This window comes from Durio zibethinus, unplaced genomic scaffold (genome assembly GCF_047325235.1).
Source record: "Durio zibethinus cultivar Kanyao isolate XHJ-2024 unplaced genomic scaffold, ASM4732523v1 HiC_scaffold_3, whole genome shotgun sequence".
NCBI lineage: Eukaryota > Viridiplantae > Streptophyta > Magnoliopsida > Malvales > Malvaceae > Durio > Durio zibethinus.
Genome location: NW_028323044.1, coordinates 3,676,239 through 3,689,667, shown reverse-complemented (window position 1 = coordinate 3,689,667; position 13,429 = coordinate 3,676,239).

The following is a 13,429-nucleotide window of genomic DNA, read 5'->3' as shown; positions in this document are numbered from 1 at the left end:
TTTTCAGAGAAAGAGAATTAGTATATGATCTATTCGAAGCTGCCACCGGTATGAGAATGATGCATAATTATTTTCGTATCGGAGGAGTAGCGGCCGATCTACCCTATGGCTGGATAGATAAATGTTTGGATTTCTGTGATTATTTTTTAACAGGAATTGTTGAATATCAAAAACTTATTACGCGAAATCCTATTTTTTTAGAACGAGTTGAAGGGGTAGGGGTTATTGGTGGAGAAGAAGCAATAAATTGGGGTCTATCCGGCCCAATGCTACGAGCCTCTGGAATCAAATGGGATCTTCGTAAAGTTGATCATTATGAGTGTTACGACGAATTTGATTGGGAAATCCAGTGGCAAAAAGAAGGAGATTCATTAGCTCGTTATTTAGTCCGAATCAGTGAAATGACGGAATCCATAAAAATAATTCAACAGGCCCTGGAAGGAATTCCGGGGGGTCCCTATGAGAATTTAGAAATCCGATGTTTTGATCGAGAAAGGGATCCAGAATGGAATGATTTTGAATATCGATTCATTAGTAAAAAACCTTCTCCTACATTTGAATTACCGAGACAAGAACTTTATGCGAGAATGGAAGCCCCAAAGGGAGAATTAGGAATTTTTCTGATAGGAGATCAAAGTGGTTTTCCTTGGAGATGGAAAATTCGCCCGCCGGGTTTTATCAATTTGCAAATTCTTCCTCAGTTAGTTAAAAGAATGAAATTGGCTGATATTATGACGATACTAGGTAGCATAGATATCATTATGGGAGAAGTTGATCGTTGAAATGATAATTTATACAACAGAAGTAGAAGATATCAATTCCTTTTACAGATTGGAATCCTTAAAAGAGGTCTATGGGATCATATGGATGTTTGTCCCTATTTTGACTCTTGTATTGGGAATCACAATAGGTGTACTAGTAATTGTATGGTTAGAAAGAGAAATATCTGCAGGAATACAACAACGTATTGGGCCTGAATACGCCGGCCCTTTGGGAATTCTTCAAGCTCTAGCAGATGGAACAAAACTGCTTTTCAAAGAGAATATTCTTCCATCTAGAGGAAATACTCGTTTATTCCGTATTGGACCGTCTATAGCAGTCATATCCATTTTACTAAGTTTTTCAGTAATTCCTTTTAGCTCTCGCCTTATTTTAGCCGATCTCAATATCGGTATTTTTTTATGGATTGCCATTTCAAGTATTGCTCCTGTTGGACTTCTTATGTCAGGATACGGATCAAATAATAAATATTCCTTTTTAGGTGGTCTGCGAGCTGCTGCTCAATCGATTAGTTATGAAATACCATTAACTCTATGTGTTTTATCAATATCTCTACGTGCGATTCGTTGAAATATAAACTTTTCTTTTCCCTATTCCTTTCGTTCTATAAAATAAGCTGAATGGATTGAATAGATATCTTCGTTATTTTATTATCCTTCAGGTTGATAAACTAAATTAGATAGTTATATATGAGTGAAAGAAAGCAGCTTATAAATTCGCAGTAAATTAAACAAAAAAAAATTTAATCTCATTTCCTATGTACAAGAGTTAAGTGGAAGAAAACATAAGTGGAAGAAGTCTTTACCCCAAGACGGGTTGATTAGTCAATCTAGCTTGAAGCGGGCTCAAAAGATCAACCGTATAGAGTTTTGGCTATCCTTTGTATAGATTCCCATACATGTATTGCCAAACCAAACGGGGGATTGAACAAAAAAATGAGTGGATGGTTAGGAACACCAAAATACACAAAGGATTAGTAATGGAGATTATGTAAATTATATAAAAAGGATATTTCTGGATAACATAAAAAGAATACTAATTGGGGCTTTAAATTAGTAGAAATGAGTAGGCAGTACTACCCACGATTCCGGTCCAGAGTATGCTCCTATCCACCGATTAAAGTAATGACTATCAGGAACGAAATAATCCTTTACTATTTTTTAGTTTAAGCCCCCATTCGTAATTTTCTCAGATCAGAAAGAAGAATAGGAACGAAAAAGAAAGAATAAAAAATAAATATTTTTTTTTTTTTTATTCTTTCTTTCATATATATAGAGAGATATAATCTGTGTCATGATTTATGAGCTAATGTAATATTTAATTTTTTTCGTAATCGAAAACAATGGGTTGAAATATCTATTGATATTTCTACAAGAAGTATTTTATTGAAGGCTTAAGTTATTACTCAACAAATAAAAATTGAAATTAGTAACGGGCGAGATCAATTCAGAAGCACTTTTTTTATTCTTCATAATATAGCAGACAGAATTCCATTGGTATAATTTTGGACCTTCCAATCCATTTTTTCTCTATCTATTCTACAACCATACGAAGAGAAATAATACTGATTCGGTCCTTAAATTTATTTGTGACCCACGAGGAGCCGTATGAGTTGAAAACCTCATGTACGGTTTTGGACTAGCGATGGGAACAGTGATGTTATCATCGACTATAATTATCTAACAGCTCAAGTACAGTTGATATAGTTGAGGCGCAATCAAAATATGGGGTTTGGGGATGGAATTTGTGGCGTCAGCCAATAGGGTTTATCGTTTTTCTAATTTCTTCTCTAGCAGAATGTGAGAGATTACCTTTTGATTTACCAGAAGCCGAGGAAGAATTAGTAGCAGGGTATCAAACCGAATATTCGGGTATCAAATTTGGTTTATTTTATGTTGCTTCCTATCTAAATCTATTACTTTCTTCCTTATTTGTAACAGTTCTTTACTTGGGGGGTTGGAATATTTCCATTCCGTACGTATTCGTCCCTGAGCTATTTGAAATAAATAAAATGAATGGAATCTTTGGAACGACAATTGGTATCTTTATTACATTAGCTAAAACTTATTTGTTTTTGTTTATTTCTATCGCAACAAGATGGACTTTACCTAGGTTAAGAATGGACCAATTATTAAATCTTGGATGGAAATTTCTTTTACCCATTTCTCTCGGTAATCTATTATTAACAACTTCTTTCCAACTTCTTTCACTGTAAAGAAAAAAAGAATACGAGATTCATGACTTGGTTCAAACAAGAGAAAGAAACAAACATAAAATTATTCATAGATATTCACGATATGTTCCCTATGGTAACTGGGTTCATGAATTATGGCCACCAAACAGTCCGAGCAGCAAGGTACATTGGTCAAGGTTTCATGATTACCTTATCCCACGCAAATCGTTTACCTGTAACTATTCAATACCCTTATGAAAAATTAATCGCATCAGAGCGTTTCCGTGGGCGAATCCATTTTGAATTTGATAAATGCATTGCTTGTGAAGTATGTGTTCGTGTATGCCCTATAGATCTGCCTGTTGTTGATTGGAAATTTGAAACGGATATTAGAAAAAAACGATTGCTTAATTACAGTATTGATTTCGGAATTTGTATATTTTGTGGTAACTGCGTTGAGTATTGTCCAACAAATTGTTTATCAATGACTGAAGAATATGAACTTTCTACTTACGACCGTCACGAATTGAATTATAATCAAATTGCTTTGGGCCGTTTACCAATGTCAGTAATTGACGATTATACAATTCGAACAATTTTGAATTCGCCTCAAAGAAAAACTGAGTAAGTAAACCTCCTATTCTATTAAAGAGAAATTTCCAATTCTTTTAAGGTTCCGTTTTGGTTTAAGTTAAAAGAATATTTGGTTTGACTTAAAAGAATGAGGCCTTTACTCTTTGTTTGGTCAATAAATAAAAATTCAATTACAAATTAACTGGTTGATAAGAATTTCGAATTCATTTTTCTTGAAAATCTATTAATATATTCGTAATTATTTCGAAATATAGTTTCAAAAAACAAAATACCCTTTCGAACCGAACAAAAAAAAAGAATTAAAAACGAAACAATAATTGTACTTAGATCAATTCACACCTAATAGATTAGGATTTTATTCAATTAGGAACGTATCATAAAAAAAAAATTCCTGGTCGGGTCAATAAGATCATGAAAAGCATTTCGATTTATTTATCTCTTATTTTACATATAATGGATTTGCCTGGACCAATACACGATTTTCTTTTAGTTTTTCTGGGATCGGGTCTTATATTAGGGGGCCTGGGAGTGGTATTACTTACCAATCCAATTTTTTCTGCCTTTTCATTGGGATTGGTTCTTGTTTGTATATCCTTATTCTATATTCTCTCAAATTCTCATTTTGTAGCTGCTGCCCAGCTTCTTATTTATGTGGGAGCCATAAATGTTTTAATCCTATTTGCTGTGATGTTCATGAATGGTTCAGAATATTATAAAAATTTTAATCTGTGGACCATTGGGAATGGCCTTACTTCGTTGATTTGTACAAGTATTCTTGTTTCGCTAATTACTACTATATTAGATACATCATGGTACGGGATTATTTGGACTACAAGATCAAACCAAATTATAGAACAAGATTTGATAAGTAATAGTCAACAAATTGGAATTCATTTAGCAACAGATTTTTTTCTTCCATTTGAATTCATTTCACTAATTCTTTTAGTTGCTTTGATAGGTGCAATTGCTGTGGCTCGTCAGTAATAAATCTTTCTAACTAGGAATAGCAAGCAATCCAAATTAAACTTTTTTCTGTCTTATCGCATCTATTTTCCTTGAATTCTTGTTCGTGTATAAAATATAAAATAGAAATTCGTTTATTCGAGATATTTCCAATATATTCTTTTTGTTATATTCTATTCTAGTCAATCAAATCCGTTGAATTATTGTTCATATTAAAATGAATCGAAATTGATAAGGAGTTGGTCAATGATGCTCGAACATATACTTGTTTTGAGTGCCTATTTATTTTCTATCGGTATTTATGGATTGATCACGAGTCGAAATATGGTTCGGGCCCTTATGTGTCTTGAACTTATACTGAATGCGGTTAATATAAATTTTGTAACATTTTCTGATTTTTTTGATAGTCGGCAATTAAAAGGAAATATTTTATCAATTTTTGTTATAGCTATTGCAGCCGCTGAAGCAGCTATTGGATCAGCTATTGTTTCCTCAATTTATCGTAACAGAAAATCAACGCGTATCAATCAATCAACTTTGTTGAATAAGTAATATTAATAATATTAAATTATAAGATTCACCAATTTGAATTAGCATGTCCAATATGTTGGAATCTACATCATGTTTTCGAAAACGTAAGAAATCAAAGTATCTTGGTCCTTTCTTATGAGTTGATCCCGAAGGAAATTGATTAGAAAATTTCTGGTAAATCGTTGATTCATCTGGTGTTTAACTATAATGATTCATTTACAAGTTTACTAGATTGAAATTTTATGATGTTCAAAAAATTATAGATCCCATGTCACATTCAGTAAAAATTTATGATACATGTATAGGGTGTACTCAATGTGTCCGAGCCTGCCCCACCGATGTGTTAGAAATGATACCTTGGGATGGATGTAAAGCTAAGCAAATTGCTTCCGCTCCAAGAACAGAAGACTGTGTTGGTTGTAAGAGATGTGAATCCGCTTGTCCAACAGATTTCTTGAGCGTTCGAGTTTATTTATGGCATGAAACAACTCGAAGTATGGGTCTAGCTTATTGATACGTTCCCGAAAACCCCACTTGAATACATTTTGAATCCATTTTATTTTTTTTTTACTGAAAAAACCCGTGCTCAAAAAAAATCTTTTTTGAGCACGGGTTTTTCTGGTCCAAGTGCATCTTGTCTTTACCACGAATTATTTTCCTTGGTTAACAATAATTGTAGTTTTACCAATATCTGCAGGTTCTTTAATTTTCTTTCTTCCTCATAGAGGAAATAAGCTAATTAAGTGGTATACTATGTGTATATGCATATTTGAACTCCTTCTAACAACCTATGCATTTTGTTATCATTTCCGATTGGACGATCCATTAATCCAGCTGGAGGAAGATTATAAATGGATAAATTTTTTTGATTTTTACTGGAGATTGGGAATAGATGGACTTTCTATAGGGCCCATTTTACTGACAGGATTTATCACTACTTTAGCTACTTTGGCGGCTTGGCCAGTTACTCGAGATTCGCGATTATTCCATTTCTTGATGCTAGCAATGTACAGTGGTCAAATAGGATCATTTTCTTCTCGAGACCTTTTACTTTTTTTCATCATGTGGGAGTTCGAATTAATTCCCGTTTATCTACTTCTATCCATGTGGGGGGGAAAGAAACGTCTGTACTCGGCTACAAAATTTATTTTGTACACTGCGGGGGGTTCCATTTTTTTATTAATAGGAGTTTTGGGTATCGGTTTATACGGTTCTAATGAACCAACATTAAATTTTGAAACATTAGCTAATCAATCGTATCCTGTCGCACTGGAAATCATATTCTATATTGGATTTCTTATTGCTTTTGCTGTCAAATCGCCGATTATACCCTTACATACGTGGTTACCAGACACCCATGGGGAGGCACATTACAGTACTTGTATGCTTCTAGCCGGAATTTTATTAAAAATGGGAGCGTATGGATTAGTTCGCATCAATATGGAATTATTACCCCACGCTCATTCCATATTTTCTCCCTGGTTGATAATAGTGGGTACAATGCAAATAATTTATGCAGCTTCAACATCTCTTGGTCAACGGAATTTAAAAAAAAGAATAGCCTATTCCTCCGTATCTCATATGGGTTTCATAATTATAGGAATTGGCTCTATAACTGATACGGGACTCAACGGAGCTATTTTACAAATAATATCTCATGGATTTATCGGTGCTGCACTTTTTTTCTTGGCAGGAACGAGTTATGATAGAATGCGTCTTTTTTATCTCGACGAAATGGGTGGAATGGCTATTCCGATTCCAAAAATATTTACGATGTTCAGTATCTTATCGATGGCTTCTCTTGCATTACCGGGCATGAGTGGTTTTGTTGCAGAGTTGATAGTCTTTTTTGGAATAATTACCAGCCAAAAATATTTTTTAATGCCAAAAATACTAATTACTTTCGTAATGTCAATTGGAATGATATTAACTCCTATTTATTCATTATCTATGTCACGTCAAATGTTCTATGGATACAAGCTATTTAATGCTCAAAGTTCTTATTTTTTTGATTCTGGACCACGAGAGTTATTTGTTTCGATCTCTATCTTTCTACCAGTAATAGGTATTGGTATTTATCCGGATTTTGTCCTCTCATTATCAGGTGAGAAGGTCGAAACTATTCTATATAATTATTTTTATAGATAGTTTTGATGAATAAAACAAAAAATCAAAAAGTAATCCTATGATTTTTAAAATTGTTCGTTGTACAGTGAAAAAAAAAAGAAAGAAGTCTTTTTTCTTCTCTTAAGTTTAAGTTAAGTAAAAAAAGGTAAAAGAATTAAATTGAATTTTAATCAGACATCTTTGGCTTTTGTTAGAACCTTTTGAATCAAGTAGTGGAGTGATTCAAAAGGTTCTTGACAGCTTACAATAAGTTTTCTTATATATACGCTGTCCTATCTTAGTATTTGTTAGGCTTAGCCTTTTTATTCAATTCAATTAGATGTTAATGTAAATGAACCATAACTATGTAAACCTATTCCTAATAGATTGACCCCAAAATAGCATATCCAAATTATAAGAAATCCCATAGAAGCCACAAGTGCGGAATTTACACCTTCCAAATTTTTATTTGTTCGGGTATGTAAATAAATCGCGAATACGGTCCAAGTAATAAATGCCCAAGTTTCCTTTGGGTCCCAATTCCAATATGATCCCCACGCCTCATTAGCCCATACGGCTCCCGAAAGAATTCCTATGGTTAAAAAGATAAACCCGAGACTAATAATACGATAACTCCAACGATCCAATTGTTGAGTCAATTGATACCTGTAAAAATTTTTAGAAGAAAGAAAATAAGTGTTTAATAAAACATTGCTTCTTTCATTCATGTATTGGATTTCGCCAAACGAAAATGACTGATTTAATAAATTATTGTTTTTACCAATAATTTTTATGGCTTTTCGAAATGTAATGACTAGAAGAGCTACTGATAATAATGATCCACATAAAAGAGCTGCATAGCCTAATACCATCATACTTACGTGCATCATTAACCACTGGGATTGGAGAGCAGGCGCTAATATTGCGGATTGATGCATTTTGGTTAAAAGACCCGAAGTGGCAAAGCCTTGGGTAAAAATAACACTTGGTGCGGTTATTGCGCTTAAATCATTTTTACGCTTTTTAAAATAGTAAACCATATGAATAAGGGAGAAACCCCATGAAAGAAAGATTAATGATTCATATAAATCACTTAATGGGAAATGTCCTGAATAAATCCAACGAGTGACTAATAATCCTGTTATACAGAAAAAGGTAACTATCATGCCCTTTTCTGATGAATCATATAGTCCTACGACTTCATCGACTAATAAGAATAAGGTTAAAAAATGAATTGTAATTACAATTGAAACGACCGAAAAGGATATATGAGTTAATATATGCTCTAAAGTTGAAAAAATCATAAGAATTCTGAAAAAAGCGAGGGTTTCTAGATTTTATGGAATGGAAATCAGGAATTAAATTCATTATAGGACTTATTCTATCTCTTTTAGAAGATACTATGCCGCTACTCGGACTCGAACCGAGATGCTCTAGCACTGCTTCCTAAGAGCAGCGTGTCTACCGATTTCACCATAGCGGCTTGCTCGAAATCATAATAAGCCATTTTTTATTCAATCGTCGAGATTGAAGGTGAAGGGGTCAATTCAATGTAAAATGTAAAAGAAGCATTTAATTTAAATTGATGAATAAAAACTCGTTTAAATAGCAATTTGAAGGTTCAAAAAGAATCTTTATTATTTATCGTTTTATTTAATTATCCTTTTTTTTATTTAATATTTAATTTAATATTTAATTATTTCAACAGAGATTTTATAGTTTGTGTTTTCCTAAAAGAGAACTCCTCTATTGTAACTAAACTAACTAGTTGTAACTTCAATTCATAGATAGAATTCAACAAAAAAATGTTCTTTATCATTTTAATTTTTTAATGATTCATCTCTCATTCTTTTATATGATTTTTATGAATCTATAAAAAAAAAAATGCTTATCAATTGAATGAATAAATGAATGAAAAAATATTATTTTTAGAGATCACAATTTCAGCACCACATCCAATGATTTCAAAAGATTTATGTAATTTGCATAGCTTTGTATTAATCGTTAGGATTTTGCGTTTTAAGGATTTATCAAACCAACTAGATATTGGGTTGTACACGTTACGTTATATAAAAAGCGTTTCGATTCCTGTCATAATTGTACCATACTTCAAAAAAGTATTTCGAATTTCGAATTCTAAAAATATGTCTTGATTCATCTTCTTATACAAACATAGAATTTTTTTAGATCATTTTAAATTGATACATTATTTGTATATCCACTAAATTATAAAGGGAGTTTTCTCAATTGGGTTGAAAGCAAGGGAAGGATATATAGTAATTCAGAGAAATAATGATTCATAAAGTTACAAAATTGAAACTTAATGGATTAGTTTCAACAACCCAGTTAAAGCTCTTATATATATGTGCTCCGATATAGCTATAGTATAAATATACAAATTTTTATTATTTAATTATTTAATTATTTATTATTATAAATTGAAATTGAATATTATAAAAATAACAAATTATTATAACACTAAGATACCAAATGGGGCGATGGGGAAAATGAGAATCCCCATCCCGGAAATGAAAAAAAAAAAGATATTCAAAAAAGAAAACCTTTGTATCTTATTCGAGTTAAACCAATTCAGATTAAAAAAAAATTATTTGTCGTACAAAAAAACTTTTTGAATTACCCGTAAAAATAGATCTCGATAATGAAAAAGCTTTCAACGCCGCCCAATATCCTTTCTTTTTCCAAACATTTTTTCGAATACGCTTTTTTGATGTAGAAGTACGTTTTTTTGGAACTGCCATTCAAAAAAAAGGTTATTTAGTGCTATAGTTGGATGTCAAAGACATCTATTTTTAAAACAAAATGATCGGTGTCTTTATGTCATTATTTATCTATTCCTATAGATTTTCTAGATTAATAGATTTTCTAGATTATAATTATCTATATACTACTATATAAATTTCATAAGAACTAAATAGAGATGGGAAAATAACATAAAATGCTTCTATTCTAGAAAAAAAAAAAAAAAAAAATATGATATAACCTTTTTTTATTTATATTCCATACACTATCCAGAAAAAAAGAAGAATTTGTATTTAATTTATTGGTACCTTTCTTTTTTATATCTCCATTCAAATCTATAGGATAGATTAGGATCTATTATGATATATAAATTGAATTGATGAAATCAAAAAAACGTAAAAAAGAGTCTTTCCTTCTCTATCTCTGCCTATTTTTTTTGTCGTCCTACATTTATAATTTATACATCTCCATTTATACACGAAAAATACATCAAAACAAAAAAATGTAAAAAAACCATTTTATTTACCTAATAAAAAACAAACTTGAATTTTTTTCTATTAATTGGTAATTGGTCAAGCTCGAAGAGAGAGTATGCCCAATTTTCATTTTCAATCAAATTCGAATGAGACTCGTAATTAATCTGTTAAAGGATACATAATTTTGAAAAAAAAAAAGAATATTTTTTTTTTCCATTAGTAACTCGGTGATATCATTTGATTACTTCTAACTTCGAAATTTGAATATTTTTGAAATATTTGAGAAAGATTAAAAGATTAATAATAGAAAATTCCAGTTAACTTTGTAATATCTTGATTGTATTATTGCTCCCTTTCCATCAAAAGAGATAAGAGCCGGTGAATCAGAAACGATTAATTAAGAAAGAATAAGAAAAAAGTTTTTATGGAGCATACATATCAATATTCATGGATCATACCTTTTGTGCCACTTCCAATTCCTATTTTAATAGGAATGGGACTCCTACTTTTTCCGACGGCAACAAAAAATCTTCGTCGTATGTGGGCTTTTCCCAATATTTTATTGTTAAGTATAGTTATGATTTTTTCGGTCGATCTGTCTATTCAGCAAATAAATAGAAGTTCTATCTATCAATATGGATGGTCTTGGACCATCAATAATGATTTTTCTTTCGAGTTTGGCTACTTTATTGATTCACTTACCTCTATTATGTCAATATTAATCACTACTGTTGGAATTTTTGTTCTTATTTATAGTGACAATTATATGTCTCATGATCAAGGATATTTGAGATTTTTTGCTTATATGAGTTTATTCAATACTTCAATGTTGGGATTAGTTACTAGTTCTAATTTGATACAAATTTATATTTTTTGGGAATTGGTTGGAATGTGTTCTTATCTATTAATAGGGTTTTGGTTCACACGACCTGTTGCGGCAAACGCTTGTCAAAAAGCGTTTGTAACTAATCGGATAGGCGATTTTGGTTTATTATTAGGAATCTTAGGTTTTTATTGGATAACGGGAAGTTTCGAATTTCAAGATTTGTTCGAAATATTTAATAACGTGATTTATAATAATGAGGTTCATTTTTTATTTGTTACTTTATGTGCCTCTTTATTATTTGCCGGCGCAGTTGCTAAATCTGCGCAGTTTCCCCTTCATGTATGGTTACCTGATGCCATGGAGGGGCCTACTCCTATTTCGGCTCTTATACATGCTGCCACTATGGTAGCAGCGGGAATTTTTCTTGTAGCCCGCCTTCTTCCTCTTTTCATAGTTATACCTTACATAATGAATCTAATATCTTTGATAGGTATAATAACAGTATTATTAGGGGCTACTTTAGCTCTTGCTCAAAAAGATATTAAGAGGGGTTTAGCCTATTCTACAATGTCCCAACTGGGTTATATGATGGTAGCTCTAGGTATGGGGTCTTATCGAGCCGCTTTATTTCATTTGATTACTCATGCTTATTCGAAGGCATTGTTGTTTTTAGGATCCGGATCCATTATTCATTCCATGGAAGCTATTGTTGGATATTCTCCAGATAAAAGCCAGAATATGGTTTTTATGGGCGGTTTAAGAAAGCATGTGCCAATTACACAAATTGCTTTTTTAGTGGGTACACTTTCTCTTTGTGGTATTCCACCCCTTGCTTGTTTTTGGTCCAAAGATGAAATTCTTAGTGACAGTTGGTTGTATTCACCGATTTTTGCAATAATAGCTTGGTCCACGGCCGGATTAACAGCATTTTATATGTTTCGGATCTATTTACTTACTTTTGAAGGACATTTAAACATTAATTTTCAAAATTATAGTGGCAAAAAAGGTAGCTCCTTCTATTCAATAAAACTATGGGGTAAAAAAGAAGAGCAAACAATGATTAACAGAAATTTTCCTTTATCCCCTTTATTAACAATGAATAATTTATTAACAATGAATAATAATGAGAAGCCATATAGAATTGGTGGTAATGTAAAAAAAGGGGCTCTTATTACTATTACGAATTTTGGCTACAAGAAGGCTTTTTCTTATCCTCATGAATCGGATAATACTATGTTATTTCCTATGCTTATACTGGTTCTATTTACTTTTTTTGTTGGAGCCATAGCAATTCCTTTTAATCAAGAAGGAATACATTTGGATATATTATCCAAATTATTAACTCCATCTATAAATCTTTTACATCAAAATTCAAATGATTTTGAGGATTGGTATCAATTTTTAACAAATGCAACTTTTTCAGTGAGTATAGCTTGTTTTGGAATATTTACAGCATTCCTTTTATATAAGCCTTTTTATTCATCTTTACAAAATTTGAACTTACTAAATTCGTTTGCAAAAAGGGGTCCTAAAAGAATTTTCTTGGATAAAATAATATATTTGATATACGATTGGTCATATAATCGTGGTTACATAGATACGTTTTATTCAATATCCTTAACAAAAGGTATAAGAGGATTGTCCGAACTAACTCATTTTTTTGATAGGCGAGTAATCGATGGAATTACAAATGGAGTAGGCATTACAAGTTTTTTTGTAGGAGAAAGTATAAAATATGTAGGGGGAAGTCGCATCTCTTTTTATCTATTGTTGTATTTATTTTATGTATTCATTTTTTTAGTAATTTACTACTTTATTTTAAAATTTTCATTTTTAAATATAATTTAAAATTTTATGAAAATTTTCATTTATATTTTTATATTATTTTATATTATATTATTTTATATTATTATATTTTTATATTTTAATTTATGAATTTAAAAATAGTTAATAATTAAAAATTTTAACTAATTTTTTTTTTTCTGGATTATTCATTATTATATGATATTATTATATGATTATATGATTATTCATCATTATATGATATTATTATATGATATTATTATATGGTTATTCATTATTATATGATATTATATGATGATTTTTGAACTTTCCATATACATATATAGAAATATAGAAATAGAAAAAGATAGACTAGAACCGACATCTCTTATGTCATGTCAATGACACATCAGGGATATTAAAATGGAATTGGGATCT